The 21,269-nt window shown below is 34.7% G+C and overlaps 1 protein-coding gene across 2 annotated transcripts in view; it reads left to right on the top strand.

The window, feature by feature from the left end:
- The first annotated feature begins 7,134 nt into the window (after positions 1 to 7,134).
- The window catches only part of LOC106621910 (Suppressor of Cytokine Signaling at 16D), a 45,872-nt gene continuing 31,737 nt past the window's right edge, over positions 7,135 to 21,269 (top strand). The window contains exon 1 of one of the 2 annotated variants that reach the window (XM_036357664.2): positions 7,135 to 7,657. The gene's annotated coding sequence lies outside the window, so the exon portion shown is untranslated. The remainder of the gene's footprint in view (positions 7,658 to 21,269) is intronic. The other variant, XM_036357666.2, reaches the window with a different exon arrangement.

Raw genomic sequence — 21,269 nt, 5'->3', positions numbered from 1 at the left:
AAACTTTTCACCGGTACATATGTATATCCATAATTCAGTTACTTTCAATAACTGCACTTGTCATATGTACATATGTAAATATATGTATTTTTTATAAATGCACTTTCGTTTATACACTTCCCGCCGGTTTTTATTTTCCGGTACTTTTTTTTTTTTTTGTTTCACTGCCCTTTTATCACTTTATATACACGTCTCTTTATGTAATTTATTGGTTTTGTCACTGTTTCACTGCACTTTGGTCACATATGTATTTTTCCTTTTTTTTTTTTTTTATAAATCGATAGTGCCTTTCTTTTAGGCTCGAAGGACCATAGTTACTTTTGTACCTTTGTTCTCACCTTTTCCACTTTTTCGTTCCACTAAACACTCACGTATTTGTAAAAACTGAAATTTATTTATAAATATGTTGATATCTTATCAACAAACCAAAAAAGAACTTATAACGTCACTTGAGGAATAAAAGGTTATAATCGGGATGTGCGACCGTGGAAAAAAGGCGAAACTTCAATTGCGACTTCCCTGTTGACGATTTCGATGGAAAAGAGGTTCGGCTCGATCGCCCTCCCTGGTTTTGTTCATGTTCGTGTGTAGAGTTATTCTGCTGTGTGTGGGTGTATGCTGCTGCTTCCAGCAAGGTTGCCTTGGTGCGTGGGGTGTGGGTGTGCTGATGTTTCCAGATGTGGTGTGCCAGTGTTGTCCTGTAAGTGGTGTGTTACGCTGTCGTGTAAGTGGTGTGTTGTGTTGTCGCATGAGTGGTGTGTTGTGTTGTCGTATGAGTAGTGTGTTGTGCGGTGTTGTTGACTGCATTAGGGCGGGAAGCTGAACTCATTTAGCCAGTGAGTTATAATAGGAAAATGATCACTGTTATATAGTTCAGTTAAGGTTTGGCTGTTTAGTTTGGGGGCGATAGCGGAAGAACAAAGGACCAGGTCTACATTCGTGAACGAATTGTGTGTAGAAAAATATGTGGGAGAGCCGTCGTTTAAAATACTTCAGTTCTCCGCTAATATAAGGTCTTCTAGGATTTTACCTCTTTGGCTAGTACATTCAGAGCCCCAAAGAGAACTCCAGGCGTTGAAATCGCCAAGTATAATTAGGGGTGTTTGAATGGGTCTGATTATAGCACGGAGAGGATATTGAAGTTTTGATGTGGTGGGATATAAACTGTTAGAATGGTTAATTTAAATCCAATAAAAATTTCCACTGCTATTGTAGAGATATTACAATATGTAGGAAGAAATTTGTGTGGGATATCTTTTTTTATTAGAGTAGTTCCTTGCTTGCTAGAAAGGTTTTTTGTTAGGTTGGAGAAATAGGCAGAGTATTGTTTAGGTACTGCAGCTGCGGTGTTAAATGAAAGGTGTGTCTCTTGCAATGTTATAACAGTTGAGGATTGCTCTTTTATGAGTAACTCTAGGTCAGTGTAATTGTTGTAGAAACCGTTCATATTCCATTGCAGAAATTTGAACATATCTTAGCGATATGAGAAAAGAGAAAAAAGTGAGAAGGAATTTTGAGAATTATTGATCTTCATTATCTGATGTGATAATTACGTGAGGAGAGATATTGCACGAGTAAGTAGGTGGAGAGAGATCGAATTTGTCTGAAGAGAGAGAGTGCGATTGGTTGATAAAAGAATCGGTAATGGACTTTTTTGGAATGAGTGGAATGTTTACTTTGGTTGAGTTTGTTTTTGTTTGGGGAAACGTTAAGTTAGGATTGCTTTTTGTTATTTGTTTTGTAGTTTGAATTGGTGAATTTTGGCGGGTATTAATTACATAGCAGTTATTGCTCTCTTTTGAAGTTTTCTTTTGTTGTGGAAGAAGATCAGTTGTTGGAGATTGGTCTGTGGGGAATGGCCGGGGGGAGATGGTGAGCGATGATTAATCAAGTATGTACTTATTTTGTTTGTATTTTCTTTTGTAACAGAGGCGAAAGAAGAGTTTGTGGTTGTGGGGAGTAATTATTCTTTGTATAAACTTAGTGCTTCTCGCATTGAACATTTTCTTTCTGTTTTTATTTTTAAAGTATTTTTCGATTGAAGGTATTTGGGACAAGAGCGTGAAGAGGAAGGGTGATCGCCTGAGCAATTTGCACAGAAGATGCGGCTGCATGATGAAGGGGGATGGCGGGGGAAATGGCATGTGTCGCATGTTGGGTTGTTGTTGCAGCGTTTAGCTGTGTGGCCTAGAAGTTGGAAAATTTTGCACCTCATGGGGTTTGGGAAATAGGCTCTAATCCGTATTGTGCGCCATGAGACTTCGATTTTTTCGGGAAGTTTGTAAAGGTCAAATGAAGGGGAGAACCACTCCGCTAGGTTTTTGTTTGCCTTCTAAATTTTTACTGAATTTATGGACGGAAGTAACTCCCTGATCTTTTAAATTATCGATAATTTCTTCTTCTGAAACGTCATTTAAGAATGGCGCATAAATTGTACCTTTCGAGCAATTCAAATTGTCATGTAGTTTCACAGAAATATCACCAATTCCATGTAATTTCTTTGTTGTTAAAAATTTTTCAGCAATTTTCCGCTTTTTTAACAAGTAAAAGTAGATTACCATCAAGCAATTCGGTGATATACACAATTTCTTTACTAATTGATTCTCAGCTTTCATGCACAGCGAAGCAATAGTATTTGGAAAGTGATTTGTTTGAATCTGTTGCGGAGATAAGAACAAACTTAGGGCAATCTTTTTTAATTTGGGGTAGTTCTAGAAAATTGTCAAAAGGTTTATATGTCAGTTTTTTTCTTTTGGGGTTGGTGCTAGAGGCAAGCAAAGCAAACCTATTGTCCCGGAGGTTAGGAGGCCCTTGGGCCAAAATAAACAAAATATCACCAATATAAACTGGTTTTTTGTACGCTAGCAACGCGAGTTACCGTACGAAAGAAACAAACCAAAAGCACGTACACTTATATGCAATATGAATTACGAAAAAAAGCATCATGTCATCATTGACGGCAGACCTTATTATTGTGGCGAACAGGAGCACCAAAACAAATCAGAATTGACGATAAACTGCCAGAAGCAACAAGACAGCGAATTCGTAGTTGCCAGAATGTTCTAGTAGCGAACTTTTGTTAAAAATTTACTATATAAGGGCTGCCGGATTGTGCAGCAGACACATTTCTAATAAGAGTGTTGCCGCGTAAAGAGCAATTAAGCTATAAGCAATAAGTTGTAAGTTCGAATAGCGAGCAATAAGTGTTGAGTTGTTGGAATTGGAAATAACGATAAGTGTATAGCATTATACTAAGTTCGCACCGACACAAAATTCGTGTTTTCATAGACAAAAGAGGATTTTACGTGAAAATTTGTGTTTTCATCCATACAAAATCTGTCAAACAATAACACAGTTTACGCTGAAAACCCCTTTAAAACTTACCTTCCACTCATTATAATCGGTGCCTGCTCTAGCTTAATCGATATTTTTAGAAGACATATTTTGCCAACCCTAAATGTCAGTTGACAATTTGTTTAGATTCCATAATTGGAATAGACGTACCCTACAAGAAACTGCTGATGGGTTCACCAATACACTCGCATTTGATATGTCAGTACTGTTAATTTACATTTGCATTTTTAAATTCAGAACTATACACTGATTGGAGAAAGACGTACGGAGAGCTATTGAGACGAGGAGATGGCATCAATAAATAATTTATTTTTATATTTTCATATTTTATTATACTTTTTGTTGCATTCCTTTTTATATTTAGGTATATTATTATAACTAATTTTGATAAATAGTTTGAAATTTATTAAAGAAATAAAAATTATATTATCTACTGCGCAAAAGAATTTTTCACTTCTGATAGCGTTTCAGTCATAACTGACAGTTTTCAGCTATGACGGATTTATGGTCAGCGATGACTAAGAAACAACAAAACAATCAAAGAAAAAGAAAACAAGGATCTTAAGAAAATGATAGAAACTTTGTCATGCGCGCTGACAAAATTTTTTCAACTATGACTGTGATATTACCCATCAGATGACCTCACTGTTCTTGTAGGGTACATAACAAATGTAAACAAATGGATGTGTGAACTGTCAATGAAAACTCATCGAAAACACAACACTTCGGTCAGAATGACTTTGGTTCCACAATCCACAAATTGTGATTTCAAAAAGATTTTAATTCGGTGCGAACATAGTATTAAATTGGGACTTTAATTTAACAATCCAGTGATCGAGCTCAAGAGTGAAATATATTTAGACGATTTATCGAGAAATCCGTTACAATATTTTTGATCTTTAACTAACATTCAACACTAGAAAATTCTGGCAACTTATCGCCTATTCGATTTTATTCTATCATCCGTGTTTGTCAGAATACAATATCAAAATTGCTGGTTGCAATCAAAAATACTGTGACGAACACGGATGATAGAACAAAATCGAATCAACGATAAACTGCCAGAAGCAACTAGTTAGCGAATTCGTAGTTGCCAGAATGTTCTAGAAGCAATGTTTTGTTACAGATTTACTATATAAGGGCTGTCAGATTGTGCAGCAAACACAGTTCTAGTTAGAGTGTTGTCGTGATAAGAGCAATTAAGCTATAAGCAAGAAGTTGTAAGCTCAAATAACGAGCAATAAGTGTTAAGTTGTTGGAATTAGAAATAAAGATAAGTGTGTAGCCTCTAAATTGGGACTTTTATTTAACAATCCAGTGATCGAACTCAAGAGTGAGTTACAGGTAGACGATTTATCGAGAAATCCGTTACAATACATAAAAAGAACACTCAAATAAGAAAGGATTACACTGTCAAGACAAAATTCATAGTCGTGTGATGTGTAACGCAAACTGTTTAAAAATTTCCTTATTTTTTTAGTAAATCCCGGTGTTGGACCGACTAGGGTTAGTTTATTTATAAAGCTTCACCGAAGGCTGCCAGTATAGAAAAGAATTTGACGCAAGAGAACCATGGGGTCGGCTTTAGTATACCGTCTCAGGCCTTCGGGGATAAAATGGGTATGAGCGGATCGAGGATTCAGAATGTACATAGATATAGCCGCGGAAAACTTATAGTTATCAAAATATTTACTTTTAAAGTTAAAAATTTCAACTATTTCAAGTACGATTTTTTTCCACTAACACTTCACTAATTCGTTTTTCGGCATTTTTTTAAAATATTATATGATGCAAAAATTGCTTTATTTCAATATTTAAATCATTCTTCAATTTGATTAATTTTGACAATAACAAAAGTGTTGTAAATGTCAAATAACACAGTTGATGGACACTATTAAATCTTTTACTCTCCTTCACTTGATAAACCCCTCTGTTGGACCGACCAGGGTTATTTTTTTTTTAAAGTGCGGCCGCCAACGCAAAAAAAAAGTTCTGCGCGAAAAAATTTTGGTATTCCCTGGTGTTGAACCGACCAGGGTTATTTTTTTTGAAGCGAGGCCGAAGGCCGCCAGCGCAAAAAGAAGTTCTACAAGAAAAAGAAACATTGTCATAGAGGGTATAACAATCCTTAACATCTATGCTCTCTAATAGCTTGTTTTTTTAGGTTTGGGATTCCTGTATTTGGGGTATTATTATTATTATCTGTTTTCATTTCTTTAAGAATTAATAGAATTTTACAATAATTTAAAATATTAAATTATACTATTCTTGCACTATATAATGTAAAATATATGTGTACAAACGAATTAGTAAAGTAAAAATGAAAAATATACATGTATAATTCATTTTAAATCGAAAAAATACGTACTTAAAATAGTTGCACGTCTGGCTAGTATCACAAAATCTTTCAGAAACGCAGCTCAAGGCTAGCAACGCAAAAAAGAGTTCTATGCGAAAAACTATTAATGGGTTATTTATACCCTGTCATTGGAGTATTATTTGTTTTCTTTATTCTTCTTGGAACCTAAGTAGCCTAAACTTTCGTTTTATTTTTAAAATCCAGCCTAACCCTACCTTACTAAAATATGTAGATAAGGTAACACTGATTATTTGTAGAATGCAACCCGTTGTGAATAAAGGAATCCATCAAAAGTTAAATATTGATTTAAAGTTATTTTTGTACTGTTGAATTTTTGACCTTTAAATGCAAATATCTGAAATTCATCGGTCAGCGGTAATTTTATATATATATAATATATATTCTTAATATGGAGAACCTCTTCTATCCGTACATACCTATTTTAACGGCAAATTCGGAAGATGCTATTATAAAATTTACCCAAGAAAATTCCTAAATATGTTTCGTGACTTATCACACGGTTACGATCTTTGTATTGACGCTTTAATCCTGTTTTTTATTTGTTTTTATTCGTATGCAAAATATGGTAGCACTTATTTCTGATACACTTTTACACTTATATTTTCCACTTTTATATCCACTAACACTTCACTAATTCGTTTGTACACATTTATTTTACATTATATAGTGCAAAAATAGTTTAATTCAATAATTAAATTATTGTTAAATTCTATTAATTCTGACAATAACAAAAGGGTTGCAAAATTTCAAATAACCAGTGTTACCTTATCGACATCTTTTGTAATTGAACTGAAAGAAATTAAAACAGATAATACCCCAAATACAGGTATCCAAAACCTAGAGAAATAAACTATTACAAAGCATTGATGTTAAGTATTATGTTATACCCTCTATGACAATATTACTTTTTCTTGTAGAACTTCTTTTTGCGTTGGCGGCCTTCGGCCGCGCTTCAAAAAAATAACCCTGGTCGGTCCAACACCGGGGTGTATCAAGGTTTTTTTGCGCAGAACTCCATTTTGCGTTGGCGGCCTTCGGCCGCGCTCCAAAAAAAAAAATAACCCTGGTCGATCCAACAACCGGGTGTACCAAAGATTTTACGCGCAGAAATTCTTTTTGCGTTGTTTCCTGTATCTAGGATACAATCTCTCTGTTTATTTTATTTTTCTTCGTTTGCAAAATATATTAGTATGGCAACACTGATGTTTTGACATTCACAACCATTATGTTATTGTCAAAATTAATAAAATTAAGGAATGATTTAAATATTGAAATAAAGCTATTTTTGCAGCATCTAATATAAAAATAATTTCTAAAAACGAATTAGTCAAGTGTTAGTGGATATAAAAGTGAAAAATATAAGTGCATAATTCATTTTAACTCGCAAAAATACGTACTTTAAATTGTTGAAATTTTCAACTTTAAACGTAAATATCTCGAAAACTATAAGTTTCCCGCGGCTATATCTATATATATTCTTGATCTGGAGGATCTCCTCTATCCGCCCATACCCGTTTTATCCCCGAAAGCGTGGGACGTTATTCTAAAGCCGACCCTTTATTTTAAATTGTAAACTTGTTATCTCTAACTGCAAATATTTCAAAAACCATATAATCCGTTTTCTTAATATCTGGCTAGCAACACTATGTCAGTTAAGTTCTGCTATGAAACGATATCGGGAATACTTAGAGATGTAGGAAGAGTATCGAGTGTATACACGTAACGTTTTTTCTCTAGCGTAATATTTGTCTTGTTTACTGGTGTTGATATTTCTACAATGATTGAAATTATTCTATTTACTGGTTTGTGATGCTGGAAATTTTGGCGAAACGTTTAGAGGGTTCCTAGTGGTTATCTATTAAATTATGTGCAGTGAAGTTAAAATGCATTTGTGTATTTGGCAGAAACTTTAACTTAATGTCTGTATGTATCAAAAATGTATTAATGTTTAAAATTATTTTATTAAAATATAACGTCATTTTGGTTTTTAAATACATCAAAAATTGTTTGGTAAATGTTTAGTTTAGGTCCCCCAACGAAGGAGGCCGCTAAAAGTAGAATTTGTTTTGTACAAGAATAGTTTAGGTCCCCCAACGAAGGAGGCTGCGAAAATTATAATCTTTTAATTTTTTCAATAATTCCATATATTTAAAATTAAAAAAAAAATGAATTTATACAAAGAATTTAAAAAGAAATGAATTTATACAAAAAATTAAAAAAAAAATGAATTTATACAAAAAATTAAAAAAAAAATGAATTTATACAAAAAATTAACATACTTTGAACATGTTTTTTCGCGTTTTAGCTCCTTTTTGCATTGACGGTTGTTGTTGTGGTTGTTGTAGCGGCAGAATTCTGCCGAGGTGACAATCCTTGGACGGAATAAATCCGGGTCCGTTCCGGTTACGTAGACCCGACTGTCGTGGGAACGGTATTGACGGTCTTCGGCCGCGCTTCAAAAAAATATCCCTGGTCCGTCCAAAACCGGGATGTTCAGAATTCATTCGCGTCGAACTCCTTTTTGCTCTGCCTTCGGTCCCACTTCAAAAAAATAACCCTGGTCCATCCAACACCGCGGTGCCCAAAGTTCTTATGCATTGGACTCCTTTCAGCACGCAAAAGAACTATATATTGTCAATATGGAATCCATTTGTTATTGTGCATATAACAAAAATTGTGTAAAAATAAAATGATTATTTATATTATATATTAAAAATTATTAATATTAAAATAATTAATCTAAAATAAATATGCAGAAATATTGTAGTGAAGTATAAGTGTATAATAAGCGGGCACGAGTACGATTTCCGTGGCGCCGCGATTTGACGTTGGATTTGGCTTAATTAAGCCAGAAAAAAACGAAAATGAATAAAATTTTTCGATATCTCGCTTTGTTTTCGAGATATCGATACTTGAATATGGAAAAATTTGGGTAAATATATAGTTTAGGTCCCCCAACTAACGAGGCCTGAATAATGAATTTTTTTTTAAATCGTCTTTTTTTTTACGGGTAGATTACAAAGCCGTGAGTGGAAAGTGATTTTTTTCAATAATTTATGTATATTTTACAAAATTTATTTAACACACTTTGCACATATCACATATTCAAGTCACTTAGTTGTTGTTGTAGCGGCAAAATTCTGTTAAATTCAGATCACGTAGCTGTAATTACCAGTTCACCGTGTTAAACATTTTCATAGGAAAAAAATATACTGAAAAAATGTAACAGTCACAATATCTTTTGCGCCGCGATCTGATGGTATGGACGAATATCGGAGATCGTCGAACTCCTTTCCACAATGGCGGCCTTCGGCTGCGCTTAAAAAAAAATAAGTTGGTCAAATGGGTACTTAGTAATAAGTAATAAAATGGGTATGGGCGGATAGAGGAGATCCTCCAGATCAAGAATATACACCGATATAGCCGCGGGAAACTTATAGTTTTTGAGATATTTACGTTTAAAGTTGAAAATTTCAACTATTTAAAGTACGTATTTTTTCGATTAAAATGGATTATACCCTTATATTTTTCACTTTTATATCCACTAACACTTCACTCTTTCGTTTTTAGACATTTTTTTTTAAAATATTTGTTGCTTTTATTGTTATGCTGATCATTCTCCAATTTTATTAATTTTGACAATAACAATAGAAAAATAAAATAAAAAGAAAGATTATACCTTAAATACAGGAATCATAATTGTTGATGGACACTAATAAATCTTTAAATTTCCTTCACTTGATAAACCCTGGTGTTGGACTGACCACGGTTATTTTTCTTTGAAAAGCGGCCGAAGGCCGCCAACGTAAATAGTATTTCTGCGCGAACAAACCTTGGACCACCCAGGTGTTGGACCGACCAGGGTTATTTTTTTAAAGTGCGGCCGCCAACGCAAAAAAAGTGCGCGAAAAATTTTGGTATACCCTGGTGTTGGACCGACCAGGGTTATTTTTTGAAGCGCCGACGAAGGCCGCCAACGCAAAAAGAAGTTCTACAAGAAAAGGAACATTGCCATAGAGGATATAGAATAGAATAGAAAATGATTGAGGTATGCACCGCGACCTATGGTCTATTGTGCCCTCCCGTAAGTCACAGCGACTCATCTAGCCCCAGCATATTGATGAAATCCAATATACTGCTAGGTGCTAGTGAGGCGATGCGATCCCTGTTTAGAAACATGGATCTTAGGGCCTTAACTCTACGTCAACAGACTGCTGTGCAGTCCACTAGGTGTTCTGGGGCTTCCGACTCCATGTCGCAGAACCGGTAGTTTGCAGAGGAGACCAAGCCCATGTTAAATAAATGCTTGTTGAGCCTGCAATGTCCGGTGTAGAACGCGACCAGTATTCGGAACTAGTTCCTCGGGAGATTGATTACGGTTTTAAACCGCCTGAGGTTATAACCCCCCATTAGCAACTTGACATGGCGCATGCCTTGGAGATGTTGCCAATGTCTTGTTGTTGTTGTTGTTGCCAATGTCTCTCCCTGCCTGCTCTTTCCTATTTACGGAGCAGCTCTTTAATGGTATGTGGACCAACCGCTAAGCAGGGTTCTGGTCCTACCATGTTTGTAGAGGCTGCAGAGCCGGCCAACTCGTCAGCAAGTTTATTTCTTGCTATACCCCTGTGACCAGGCACCCAGATGAGGTGCACTCTATTGAGACTTGATAGGCTGTTGAGCCGTTCTATACACTCCTGCACTAGTAGCGATTTGACCTCAAAAGTCGAGATCGCTTTAAGTGCCGCCTGACTATCGATGAGTATGGCGATGCTCTCATTGCGATAGTCGCGTTGGAGGTTTATCTCTACACACCGACTTATAGCATATACTTCCGCCTGGAATATGCTAGGAAAACTTCCCATGAGAATGGAGAGCTTGGTGCGTGGTCCTGAGGTCCAAACCCCTTCGCCGGTTTAGTGCTGTGCCTTAGCAGTAGGTCTAGCGTGGAATCGTTCCATTCTGCCTTACTGCCAAGGGTAACCCTGAACTTCCTAGTGAAGAGGGTATAACAATCTCAAATATCAATGCTCTCTAATAGTTTGTTTTCTAGGTTTGAGATATCTGTTCTTGGGGTATTATTGTTATTATCTGTATTTCTTTCAGAATTAATAAAATTTAACAATATTTTAAAATATTTAATTAAACTATTTTTGCACGATATAATGTAAAACAAATGTGTACAAACGAATTAGTGAAGTAAAAGTGAAAAATATAAGTGTATAATTCATTTTAAATCGAAAAAATGCGTACTTTAAATAGTTGCAACTTTAAATATCTCAAAGACTATAAGTCTCCCGCGGCTATATCTTATATATGCTTGATCTGGAGGATCTCCTCTTTCCCCGAAAGCCTGGGACGGTATACTAAAGCATTCCCGAAGAAAATGGTAATAGTTCAGAATAGCGGCTTTTATGAATTTTGGAATTTGGAAAGGAAATTAAAATGTGTTTTTAAATGTATTTAACCAATAAATAGGATGAATGCGGTTGAAAACTAGATGTTTTTGTTTCAATGATATAGTGTTTAATGATGATTTATTCATAACGTGTGATAAGTAACACAAAATCTTTCAGAAGCGCAGCTCAAGGCCAGTAACGCAAAAAGGAGTTCTATGCGAAAAATTATTAATGGGTTATTTATACCCTGTCATTGGGGTATTATCTGTTTTCTTTATTCTTCTTGGACCTATGTAGCCTAAACTTACTTTGTTTTATTTTTACTATATATAGTTTTACTATATACAGTTACATTTAAAAACACACATTTTAACACATTTTTCAAAAAAAATTGGATATTTTTTTAAAAAAGCCGCTGTTCTGAACATTTACCAAGAAAATTTATGAATATATAGAGTTGCCGTTGACTTATAATTTTTGAGATATTTGTATTTGAAGTTAATAAAAAAACAGTTTTAGATGTGAAATTTTTGGCTTCATAGTGAGATTTACACTTCTATTATACAGTTTTCATAGATTAACACTTTCCTAAATTTTTTCTATGTATTTATTTAGTAATAATTATTGTAAAATTATATAATATTTGAAACTTTTTGTGAATTTGAGTACATAATAAATAGGACAATTTTGTAGAATCTGATAGTTGTCGGAATCAGAATTGAAACCGATCAAAAAATGTAGTAGGTGTCATGAATTCAGATATTATTGGTTTGACGGTCGAACCAGAAATCGTATCAGTTTTGGGTCTCACGGAAATCAATTTTATCGGTTTCGTTATCAGAAACAAAGCAAGAGGATTTTTGCTGACACATTTGAAATGTAAGTTAAGAAAATCATTTATATTATTGTTAGGATTAAATTTATCGTTATATCTATAGGGGAAAACATAAGAATAAAACAAAACATGTCATAATTATCGAGTTTATGGAAAACATCAAGAGATTTTAAGAGAATTTACAAATCGTAACAAACGTAATTTAACACCCAAATGCGTCTTTATTAAGTCGATAAAGTGATATAAATCTGCTTACTTTAAGCATGTATACAAACATACAAGTAAATGCAATAACATGCGACTCCCCTGGTGCATCAAGTGGATTACTGTGCTCTTTTAATATATTCCTTTTATGTTTTTCGATGCTATTTTTCTTTAAATAAAATAAAAGCTAAAATAGCGGAACTCATTGTAAACTTTAATAGACTTCATTTAGCATTTCAAATTTATAAAACGCTTCCTACAAGATGCGTTCCAAAGTAAACAGGACTTAAAAAAAAAGACAGAACAAATGGCTTTATCGGCAAAATCAATTAATTTTATTCACAATAGTCTCCTGCTTTAATACAGCTTTTTGCACGGTCCAAAGGCATGTCGAACGAGTGTTTTAGCTCGTTGCCCGGTATGGCCGCCAGTATGCCGGTGCAAGCCTTTTGAATGGCCTCCACGTCTGCATAACGCTTTCCTTTTAACGGCAAATGTATTTTTCCGAAAAGGTAGAAGTCGCACGGTGCCATATCAGGTGAATACGGGGAGTGGTTAATTGTTAAAATGTGATTTTGGTCAAATAATCGGCCACAAGCGTCGATCGATGAGACGACGCATTATCTCGCAACAAACGCCAACTTCCATCTTCGCGATATTCGGGCCGAACACGTCGAATACGGCGCACCAAACGCTTCAAAACTCCAAGGTAGAATACCGCATTAACGTTTTGACCGGGTGGAACAAATTCTTTGTGGACAATACCCTTGGAATCATAAAAACAAATCAGCATTGTCTTCACTTTTGACTTCTCCAGGCGCGATTTTTTGGGTTTCGGCTCATTTCTCATTTATGTCCTCACGACCACTTTGAAAACGTTGAAACCACTCGTGCACTCTGCTACGGGATAGGCAATCATCGCCATAAACTTGTTTAATCAATTGCAACATTTCGGTAAAAGTTTTACCGGTGCTCATTTTCGCACCGATGACACTTAAAACGCAATAACTTCACTTCCAATAGATGAAAGTTCATGTAATTTTTACTGGAAGTCGATAAAGAATAGCAGCTTCTAACGCACTAGTCGACATATAGATGGCGCTACTAGAGGTAACTTTGTTACTTTTTTACTGTTTACTTTGGAACGCACCTTGTAATGTTCGTTTTCAGTTGAGAGATTTTTGTGACAATCACGTAGTAAATTGCAAAATCGTCTCAAGTCACAAAAATTGTCTCTAATTTACCCAAGTACTGAATTCCGATATATAATAAGTCGTTGTAATTTTTCAACGATTTAGCTATTAGCTTAAGACGGTCAAATGAAATAATCTTATTATTAGTTTTGTTTTTGATCGGACTGGACACGATTACGATTTCTTTGGCGCCGCGATCTGATTGTATAGACAATTATTACACTATGTTTATCACACTGTTCTCACATTTTTCAATAAATGTATTTCTAATTACACTGTACACATTGTAATATGTCCAAAATATCCTTCGACCGGGCTTCACAAAAATAACCCTGGTCGGTCCAAAACCAGGGTGTTCATAGTTCTTTGGCGTTGAAATATTTTCTACAATGGCGCCCTAGGCCGCGTTTCCAAAAAATAACACTGGTCGGTCCAACACCGGGAGGTACAGAGTTATTTTACGTCGAACTTCTTTCTGCAATGTGGCAACACTGGTATTTGTTATAAATGTAAACACACAAATCTCTTGAAACTGTGTGTGTCCCAAGTAATTTTTAATTATTTAAATATATTTCAATGTATCCATTTTTTAATCCTGAGAACCTCTTCTATCCGTCCATACCATCAGATCGCAGTGCTTAAGAAATCGTAATTTTGTCTGACTGAGTCGTGGTGCATAGTTGAGCTTATTGAGACCGTAGAGGTCGTTTGTGAGCCACTCGACTGAGGTGGCGGCGCAGTTTTCCAATTAGGTGCAATTTGCATAGCCGTAGAGATTAAGGTCAGAGTCTGTGTTACACCTAACCAAACTTTTTGGATCAAAAGTTGCAACAAATTCGGTCCGTATCAGGAGGGTGCAGAGCAAGTCTGCTGATAGGTGTTGCTGTTTAACTTCTACATTTCGAAACTCCTTCAACCACCAGAAGGAACTTCTATCACCTCATACGCAGGTGATTGTACGACATTGACGTCAGGCAATGAAATTCATGCATGTGTTCAAAAGTAAACAGCTATCCCTCCCCAACTAGATGCAAAGCGATTATATTCACGAACTGGACGGAGTAGTACTGACTGGATCTAAATATTACAATCGATGGCATTAAAATTCCTCAGTCCAAAAATTGTAAATGACACACTCGACAGCCTGTGCTCTTTCACTCCGCATACGACCGCGATTATTGCCAAAATACAGAGCTGCAACAAAACCAACTCTGGCAGCACTTGGGAGAAAGGCACAGAAACGTCTTAACGCAACTTCCAAGGCAATCGGCCGGCCGGTCATAACAAAATATGTCCTGCGTGCAGTGGGTACCCGCATGACTCTAACGAAACAACACGTTCCCTGGGCTTCCCGTTGAGCCTTGCCACCCTATCAGAGAAGATAATCGTTACAACAACAACAAAACAGCTGATTTTGACGCTATGAGTGAAAACGCTTACGACAAATTGTTGTTTTGCGCTAAAGACATAGTTTTATATAATTGGGATGTAATGCATTTCAAATAAAAATCGGAACGTACCACACCCAATTTTTGGTTAACACCTTGATACAATTATATAAGGTTCTGTCGAGGCAAAAAGTTAAGTTGTAAATGACCCGAAATCATAGCATGACCCGAAAACATAAACTAGCTTATTTCACATCATTGATTAAAAAAATAAAAGTAACATAATTGAATCACGGTTAACAGAATCTATAAATTTTACTCATTATATTCTTTATGGTTCATTCCATATCAAATCGACAAATAGTTGAACGCGACCCCCACCAATTTGAATGAATTTTGGTGGAACGTTTTTTCTTATCATAAAACAAAGTTCTGCTAAAGGAAAAAAAAATTTCCTATGAGCTATACACGGTTTTTCCGATTTTATGAGTTAATTTACTTAATATTTCAGAAACTACTGTATATTAAATAAAGCACGCTGGTGCGTTTTGAAAAATTACCAAAATTAAAAAATTTTTAATTTTTCAATATCGAAAAAAGTGACCTTTGCGGGAAAATTTTTATTATACCTCTAACATATCTATAGAAATTCTGAAATTTTCAGAGGGTTGTTCTTTTTCTTTCAATGATATCAATTTTTGAATTTTGCAAAATAGTTTTTTTATTATTTTTTTTCAACTTTTTTTTGTTGAATATCATTATTCCATCACATGATTATCGAAATTAGAGGTCTAAAATATTTGCCTTAAGTTAATGGGATGTAAAAACAAAAATATTTCAAAATATATTATAATATTATATATTTTAATTTTGGTAGTTTTCAAATTAAAAAAAAAAATATATATTATAATATAATTTGAAATTTTGGTTTTTACATCCCACGTCCAACACGCCATATTAACATGCAAAATAAAATAAAATCTTACAATAATATTCATAGTGATATGAATTTTAAAAATAATATGCAGCATATATGCATATGTATAACTATATTCGATTCGCCAAGCATTCTGCGCAATAGTATTATGATTATTTCTTAGTGGAGAAATTCTTTTTATACGTTAAAATAGATTCTTTAGATTGGTTTTCTATAAATTACTATAATATACATCACAATTACTGGTTGATTAAATCGCTTTAAAAACTACCCATAGTGTGAGTATCAACTCCTTCGCTATTAGAACGGAAAAGGGACCATCATCAGGATTAGCTTTATTGCCTGACATACGAACAGTTGTTTCTCTTCGCACTCTACGCATAGTCCTAAAAAGTGATGGGCCCAAGTTAATCGAAAAATTCATTAGTAAGGTGGATTAAACAAAATGACATTTATTCACAATTAAAACGCAATTGAACACGACGACGTACCATTCATTAGAATTTGTACAAGATCTTGCTCTCAACATAAAAAAGTCCATCTCAGCATTCAAATCATTCAGATGTTACGAAAAAATTTATGCATTCAATATCGTAATAGTATGACGGTTACGATTGACCAGAAGAATTATGTATAACTAGTTGATCCGGCTCGCGCTGTTGTGGCAGCTACCATATAACTATTATTATAATAAACTATTCAATTCAATGAAAATGTTATTTACGAATAGTTAACGTTATTTTCTTAATAGGAATCCAAGGGATTGTACTTCAGCTTCAATTTTGAAAACGATTGATATATATACATATTTGTCAATGGAAAAAATAATTAATTTTAGAAAAATATTTCAAGTTGGGTCCTAACCAAGTTAATTTAATTCCAAACAAATTTGGTAGACTCTTACTTGTAGATTTAGTATACGTTGATACCGCTTTAAAGTTTTCTGTTATTAAGAGTAATACTCTTGTTCTACCAAACAACTCGTTTCATCCTGCTTTGGAAAAAACGGTCAAAATCATCGTCTATTTACTTGATAATGGTCATTATTCAGTTTTAAAAGCTAAATACGCAACTTACGACTTTAACTTGGCCTGATTACAATAAAAGTATTGAATTAAGTGTCTCAATCTCTAAATATCCTGCATTTCTTACGACTTTAACTTGGCCTGATTACAATAAAAGTATTGAATTAAGTGTCTCAATCTCTAAATATCCTGCATTTCATCGACAGTATTTGGACCTAAACATGTTATATGATTTACAAAAATAATGTAAAAAATAACATTGTACGTAATCCGAAATTGTTTGATCATTTCGTTATTGTTTTATATTTCGCGATGAAATATATCTAATCTATCATATCACTTGACAATGTAAGTCTTACATGTTTGCGGAATTCAAGTCAAATTACTTAACCTTTCCTCCTTAAAATTTTTTCTATCAGCAAGTGGTCTGTTCGCAAACTTCAATTAACGCTCCAACTATTTCTAAATATTAAACCATTATTTTTCCAATAGATGGCGTTATTTATCCGTATATCGCGTTGTATAAGTCCGATCGGGTTCGGCTAGATCGTGTGTGGAAAGATGACATTTCGTACTAAAAAAACGTTTCTGACCGTTTTGTGATTGGTTGATTCAGTTTTGTTTGAGCGCACGTCAAAGATGGACACTAGCAAAGAAACAATAGCTATTTTTTAACAGGATACGAAAAGTACTAATTAAAATATTAAATTTCACGCAAAAATAATGGATTTCTTTTTACTACACCTAATATATTGTCTTCAATACGGAAACGGGCATTAACATGTAATATAAACGTGACGCATTACGAAGTCACTGATAGCAATTGAATTTGCCAAAACATTTAAACAATTTTCCGCGAATTGATCGTGCAAAGGAAAAACTTTATATGTTGAACGCTCTGTAAATATGAACTTAAACTCCGGGATCATTTAAACCATTAGATAATACCTGTAATCAAACCCGCCAAAAAGTAGAAAGCTACGTATGTAGCTTATTGTTAGGTTTTAAACAAGCAGATTAAATATAAAAATAATATATTTTTGGATTTTAATGCTGAAGTTTCTATGTTGAAATCACACAGTATAATAAAATTAAAAGAGATTCTTTCGATTTTGCATTCAGCACCGTTGGGGTTGTACCCATTACATTTGAAGAACCTAATTATACCGACTGCATCAAATACACTGCATTTAATTTTACGCATTCGCATTATAAAATGTTTTATTTTCATATTTTACTAAAAAATAAGTTATCAATTTAAAACTGGAGTTTTCAAATATATAGTTAAGTTTTTCTCTTATTTTATAGCATATTGTACACATAGAATTTGGGTTATATAATATTTGACCCGGAAATTTATACTCCTATTACGGGTTTCAAATCTACTCAGTTGAATTGAAGTTGAAGATATTCAACTTCAGATTAACTCAACTAATTTTTCGGTATTACCAACTGTTTTCAGTCGAAGTTTAATTGGTGTTGCCAACCTAAAAAATTACGATATGACAGATAATTAGAGTTAATATTTATACTTAAAATCAAAAAAGATATTCAATTTCAGATGAACTCAACTAATTTTTCGGTATTACCAACTGCAACTGTTTTCAGTCGAAGTTTAATTGGTGTTGCCAACCTAAAAAATTACGATATGACAGATAATTAGAGTTAATATTTATACTTAAAATCAAAAAAAATCCGTTATTGGTCACGAAAAGGTAAATAATTATTAAAAAATGACATAAGTTTTGATTAATATTAGATGACAGAAATGTTGGGGCCAAAACTGATGTTATGCATATACGAAAAAGTCGTCATCACTCAAATCTATCTTTCAAACACCAAGCAAGCCATACGTTCATTGACAATTAAATGGCTTTTAATTAATATTTGTTGCAGATTCGTAAATACTTCTCTTTTAAATGAAGAATATTTTTTTTTTTTACAAAATGAGATAAAGGAACATTACTATAAACTCTCCGTTTTCTTGCTGCCGGTAGGTATCAAGAATGCATTTTAAATGGTTTTAACTTTGGGCTGAACAAAGCTACAATATCTATGTGAATAGAAGCTTTAATACCACACTCACCGCTTCCACGAATGTTTAAAATTAAAACGCGCGGGTAATTTGGTTGTATAATTTATTACGGGAAGAATTGCTGGCGTAAAGAATTGACGTTGCGCAGTGTAGATTGTGAAGCAATCGAAAAAAGCAGCGCGCAAGATCAAGACCGTTTCCATAACAGTCGGGTCTACGTAACCGGAACGGACCCGGATTTTTTCCGGCCAAGGACAAGTCAACTCGACAAAATTCTGCCGATACAACATCAGTCGTAATCAAACGTTGACTTGGCGTCCAGGCCTGTTAATTCCTTTTCTTTATTGTTGATTGTGTGGGGTGCCATCATGTGTGGTGGTAACTTGTGTGGTGACATCCTGTGTAGTGTGAGTTGTGTTCAAAGGTGTGGTATGTTGTATTAGAGTGTGTCATTATTTACCCTGATGCAGCGGTGTACTTGGAAGGGGCAGTTTATAGTCATTTAAACATCCTGGGCACCCTAGGCGAATATGTTGCTATTATATTTGTAGTACATATAAACTGTAAATGTCCCAGGTATCACGGCGTACTGCAGTTGTAGTAGCCGAGGGAGGGGTATGCGTGATAATGCAGTAGTATCCACATTAATCTGTAGGTATAACATAAAAGTCGATTTTGGTTTTCTATCAAAGTTTGTATTTTTATGATGGTACTAGTGCTTAGATAAGATAAAAAACTTTAATGTGCGTGAGGGGGTCATATTGATATACCCTTAATATGAATTTATTGGCTTGACGACTTATTATTATGTGATACTTGTATATAGGTTATTTTTATTGGCGGTTATTTATTATTTCTGTATGATCGGCTTATAGGATAGCGACTTCACGTCTGGCTCAGATACGGCCAGAATGGGTGCTCCTTACAAACCTTTGAAAAAGGATCTTGCGAGAGTACAGTGATTAGCTTTTTTTCGAGTTAATAATGTGCAAAATTCGATATATTTTTGTTTTAAATATCCATTTACTTTTTTGATGTAGGATATGAAGCATTATAATTGGCCAAAGCCATCCTGCGGGTCGAAAATGTTGTTGCGGATAATGCGGATATTGACTCAGTAGGATATGAAAACTGGTCAGATATCGCATTCCATTGGATTCTCAGAGTTTTTGTTGTACTTTCCTTTTCGAAATTAGTATCAAACAAATTTTTATATGGTATATTTTTTAAAATATTAGGGTGGTTCGCCGTTGTCTTTTTCAACCGAAACCCTGCGATTTTGAGGGCTTGTACCACTTGTGATAGTGACTCGTATGCTTGTGAAAGACTGTGACTTCCAGACAGGATATCGTCTACATACGTTTGTGTTTTTAACACCTGGGTTGCCGGAGGGAATTCTGACTTGGTATTTTCTGCCAATTCGTGGAGTTTTCGAATGGCTAAGAATGGGGCACAGTTAATTTGTAGTTGCGTAGTAGACTATTGGTGGATTTTCGGAAAATAATTCGCTGAAAACCTTGATTGTCTTTATGTACGACTACTTATACTTGTCTATATATTTTTTCGACGTCTTCGTTGAATACGTATTTGAATATATGCCAATTTAAAATTAGTAGCATTAAATCTGGTTGGTGTGTGGGTCCCGTAAATAGGATATCATTTAGGGAATTCCCCGAGATAGTGGAGCGCCAAGTAAAATTAGTAGTATTTTCCGTTGATAATTTTTTTCGCATGGGCTTACTTGTGGTCCAAATGGAGGTATTCTTCCAACACATCATCATATTCTGGTTTGAGCTCACCTTTTTTAAGTAGGTTTTTTTCCATACTTCGAAACTGCTGTATTGCAGAGGTGCGAGAGTGACCTGAGGCGATTGTGTTGGGAAATTGTTGTTTTAGTGGTAGTCGTAAGACGTACCGACCATTATCTGATCTAGTAGTTGTGGCTTTGTAAAAGTCTTCACAATACTGATCTTTAGGGGTTGTGATTGATATGGGGGAGAGTTCTTCTAACTCCCAAAATATCTTTAATTGTGAATTGAGGTATTCACTAGAGACTTCCTTAACTTGCGTAGTCATGGTGGTAACTGGTTCCGTAACTAGTCCACTTAGGATCCAACCAAAAATAGTATTTTGGGCCAGAAGTGTGTTTGAAATTTTCTCAATACCTTCGAGTATTATCTGTGATCGCTGCTTAATAGAAGGTCTATTTGAGCGGGAGTGTTGAGGTTGGGATCTGCTATCTTTAGGTGTGAAACCTTTTGCCAATGCTTGTTGTTTATTTGATAGCTTGGAAGCGTATTTGTAAGTTGCGGTAAGACTATAGCTTCTGGTTGAATGCGTTTATACCCTTGGGGGGAAGTTAGGGTAATGGGGCAGATTTTGTTTGAGTTTTGTACTACTCTTCCGGCATTCCTGTGATTTCAAATTTGGCTAGTTTTGTTGGCAGTTGTAATCTATTTTGTGCCTTAGACGCTATAAATGATCGTTGTGATCCTTGGTCTATTAAGGCCCTAAGCTTAAAT

The sequence above is a fragment of the Bactrocera oleae genome, chromosome 5, assembly GCF_042242935.1.
Source record: "Bactrocera oleae isolate idBacOlea1 chromosome 5, idBacOlea1, whole genome shotgun sequence".
Classification (NCBI taxonomy): domain Eukaryota; kingdom Metazoa; phylum Arthropoda; class Insecta; order Diptera; family Tephritidae; genus Bactrocera; species Bactrocera oleae.
This window is presented reverse-complemented; position numbering and strand designations above follow the sequence as displayed.